Source organism: Pollicipes pollicipes, unplaced genomic scaffold (genome assembly GCF_011947565.3).
Source record: "Pollicipes pollicipes isolate AB1234 unplaced genomic scaffold, Ppol_2.1 Scaffold_7231;HRSCAF=8579_pilon_pilon_pilon, whole genome shotgun sequence".
Classification (NCBI taxonomy): domain Eukaryota; kingdom Metazoa; phylum Arthropoda; class Thecostraca; order Pollicipedomorpha; family Pollicipedidae; genus Pollicipes; species Pollicipes pollicipes.
This window is the reverse complement of record NW_023597034.1, coordinates 14031400-14035453: the sequence shown is the minus strand read 5'-3', so window position 1 is coordinate 14035453 and position 4054 is coordinate 14031400.

The following is a 4054-nucleotide window of genomic DNA, read 5'->3' as shown; positions in this document are numbered from 1 at the left end:
ACCCCACCGATCAGCTGACCTCTGACACCGGCCGCCCCGGGCCCGGCGGCGGCACGGCCCGCCCCACAGATGACATGACCTCTGACACCGACCGCCCCGGCGCCCGGCGGCGGCACAGTCCGACTGCGGCTGCGGGCGGCTCGGTTCGCACGCGAGCAAGGCTACCACTACTGTCCCCGCACCGGCCCGGAAATTGAGCCGGAGGAGCGGGAGGAGCAGAGACCGACGGCACCACAGGAGAGGAGGTGCTGTGGCAGCGTCACGGCGGGAGAGCCCACAGCAATAGGATCACAGCGCGGTCGGATGCTCAGTCATCAAAGCCCAAGCTGCCCAACCTAAACGGGGATTTTAACGATGTTTAAGAATTTTTCACTTTTCTGGCGTGCGAGACTTGGCTGACTCAAAATATTTCCGACAGGCTGCTTACTTAAGATTGCTATAGGCTACATAGATGTGATCGCTCGGGCAGCTGCGAGCTAGCCAAGGGACATAGCGATGCAACCCTGTTAATCCGAAATGCGCAACGAGTCGAGTTTTCGCCAACGCCTACAGCATGCATAGTTGATAACAGTCTGAGAATACTCCGAGTCAAAGTGTTCGCCGAAAAGCGCTGCAGTCTGCTCTGTGCCTCTGTCTACCATGTGTCCACCGGCAAGTCCGCCCAGGTGACGTGCGTCTTGAGGGCCTGGAGTGTCAGCCCCAGCATATGTTGACGAACCATCCAGGGCCATAACAGGGCCATAACAGGGCCATAACAAACCATCCAGTGGCGATAACAGGAGACCTGAACTGCTCCCTGCCGAAAACTGCCGTCGAATCGCCCAGCCAGCGGTTGACCCGTCTGCTGACAGCCTGCCGCTTTGCGGTCGGTGGCACCCAGCGACCAACCTACCGAGACCGGCCAGGCAACACGCTACTGGACATCGCTGTTTGTCGCAAATCATCCTAATCAAGTTGCGCGCGCCGGGGTGACCTGGTGTCAATACGGCACCACGCACGACCACACCCGTGCTGTGCTTCGCTGCAGCGGCAAGATCAATGGGATCGGCCCCACCGCTCAGCACCGACGGATGCTGAAAATAGACCCAGGGGGCTTCAATCAGCGGTTGCTCAGCTCCGGCTGATGCCCCGTTCTCCTGCCACGGCACTCAAGCGGGAAGTTGGAAGAATCAGTTGAGATCTTCCTAGCACAGCTCGACACCGTCGCCCCCGTCTCACGAGTACCGATGCGAGCACGCGGAGCCCCGCCCATCTCTGCTGGAGCGAGGCGGCTTCACACAAGGTGGCTGCAGACGCTCCAGCCAGGCAGCCGTCGTGACTGCTGCAGGCTCACGTGAACCTGGGTCACGTGACAGTCATCGTGACCCCACGATAACTGCCTTGTCTCAACGGACAAAGGGGTATGAACAGCGTCAGGAGGGCACTGCCGCCCGTCACCGGGCGCTCATTATTGCTACCGCAAAAACTCTTACCGACAAGTGCGCCATGACACTACCTAGTGCTAATGCTCGTACGCGACATTGTTGCTATGCGACAAAACTGGTCCTTCTAACATCCGTCGTTATACGTCATTGTTTTTTCTGCAAAAAAAACCTTTACAGTGGTCACTTATACACCATACTACTTCTTTATACATATTACTAAGCGACATCAGTGGTACGCCACAAAAAGTATGCCTCAAAAATCTACGTCCGTGATTTCTTCTGGTGCAAAATGTTAGCCTTTACGTATACGCGGAGTCACGTGCGCCCCAATACATAAACACGACATCGTTGCCACAAAAAATCAAGTTTGCAACTTTTAACAGGTTCTCCCAAGATGGAAGGGCCAATAGCCATTTTGGTGTTCTTATTCCAGTCAACGTCTACAGCGCTAATACTGAATTTTAGGAAGTTAAAGCCTCTCTCTCTATAGCCTATAGTTCAGCCTCTCTATAATTTCCGTGCCCCTGCTAAAATCTGGAAGATGAAACAGACAAATTTGATTTGATTTTCCTGGTGAATTAACTATACATGTTTTAAATCTGCGTAAGACAATGTCTGAGAAGGAAAGACTTGATCGAATTATTGCCGTGCTAATAAACATTGTAGCGCATAAGGTCGTTACGAGCGATCCATAACGCCATATCAGGGTTGTTATCTAACGCATTGCAGCCCCAGCTCCAATCATCACTCCGCGAGATGACTGAGTGACCTCGCCCTGAAATCGGGAAAATCGCGGGCTCCCCGTTCAGTGCAAAATACCTGGACGCCTGAGGCTGGTGTAGGAACAGCTGGCAGGTTCGCAGGTATTTCCAGCCAAGCATTGTGCCAATTTGAAGCTCGTGGTGCCGATGCGAAATCATTTCTCCATTATTTTACGTCACATTGATGATTTGTAGTGTTTGGCGTATGCGTAAAGGTAATAGGTGTGGTAGCCAAATCTCAATGACTGATGCAGCTTTTTGGAGTTTTAGGTCTGTCATGCCGTACTAAGACCGAAAATAAGTCATTACGGTAGAAGCAATGTCGCGTTTTAGCGAACGCAAGATGAAACTGTAGTTTTATATTCAGTCAGGGGCCAGTCACCCCCCCCCCCTCATTCATCATCCACCCTAAGCTGTGGCAGGAAAGTGTACTCCATTCGGGTGAATCCAGTTGTCGTGTATTTGGGGGCAGTTTTGATCGTTTATCTCTGCTTAGTTCCCATTTATTATTTTTATTCTTATTGGTTTGCAGCACTGCGACACTGCACTAGACTTTTTCGAAATCAGAAATCTCGCGTACAGCTATTGACGCCGTGCATCTGCCGATTGCAACATATCCAGCGCCACTAACGCATCGACACCATAGAATGGGTACCACTGGTCTGATTTCGCCGCCCAAGTGCTTCCGTGTATTCTCTCTCTCGTTGGAATTTTGGTAAGGTTTGTGGTAAAGACTATGTAGGTTTTTACAGTACACATAATGACGAATTAAGTGTTTCAAGCACGAGTTTGTTGTGTGGCACGCATGTGTACAAGTTTCTGCAGCAGACGTTGTGTCGCATATAAGGGACGACTGCATTACTATTTGTTGTGGAAGCAGTGGCGAAAACAGTGGAGGATAGGCGGCACGCCCCCCCCCCCCCCCCCCAGGTCTCAAGGTAAAGGTCCCGATTTGATGGCCCGAAAGGCTGGACGAAGGTCGCATCAATGGGCCCCAGCCCGCATTGTCGGGCTCTCAAATGCCAGCCCCAGGGTCTTTTGCGGCGATTTGGGTACCAATGTCGTTCAGGAGCCGGCAGTACCGAACAGGCAGCTCCATGGTGGCCTGGGCCTGAGGACTCAGTTCCCAGCCATGGACAATACCGGGTCCCGCGATTTCCACTGGTTCGGGACCCTGAGTCAATGGGAGTCCTGTGTCGACCAGGGGCCCACAGTGCTTGATAGGAGTGGTCCTGTGCTGAAAAAGGGCCCCAGCAATAACGTATGGAGCCTATCGGGCGAGTGGGAAGAACCCGCAGTGGCCCCTGGTCGATCAAGAGTGTCCAGGCATGCTAGCAGCTAGTGCCCCAACAGCAGCTTAGAGTCCTCCGAGATAACGCAAAAAGATCAAGGATAACGCGGAAGGTCTCCCGAACCAAAATCTCCCCCAATCGTCACGTAACCTCAAAACATCCCCAAGTTACCACCGTCTCAGTCAATGAACAATTAACTTTGCTGCAGGGATCTTCACTTTGCCTGCGACTTGTCTTGGTCATCTGGAGGCCAGAAGGCCGTCCGTTTGGTCGGTCCTAGGTACCCTCAGCGCACAAGGGGAGGCATGGCCCTGTGTCCGCTCCTCCCCCCGCTACATCCGCCACTGGCCCGAAAAAGCTTAACAACTAGGCCCCGATAACGGCATAGGACACTCTATTCAAACAGAAGGCACCCAAGATCCAATAAAGAGGGCCCCTGAACGATCGAGTGTGCCCAAGCGGGTTGACAGATGGAGTCCCCAACAAAAGCGTGAGGTCCTCAAAAACCCATAGGAAGTACTCGAGACGGAGTGCAATGGCCCCCAGACGATCGAGTGTGCCCAAGAAGCGTAACAGA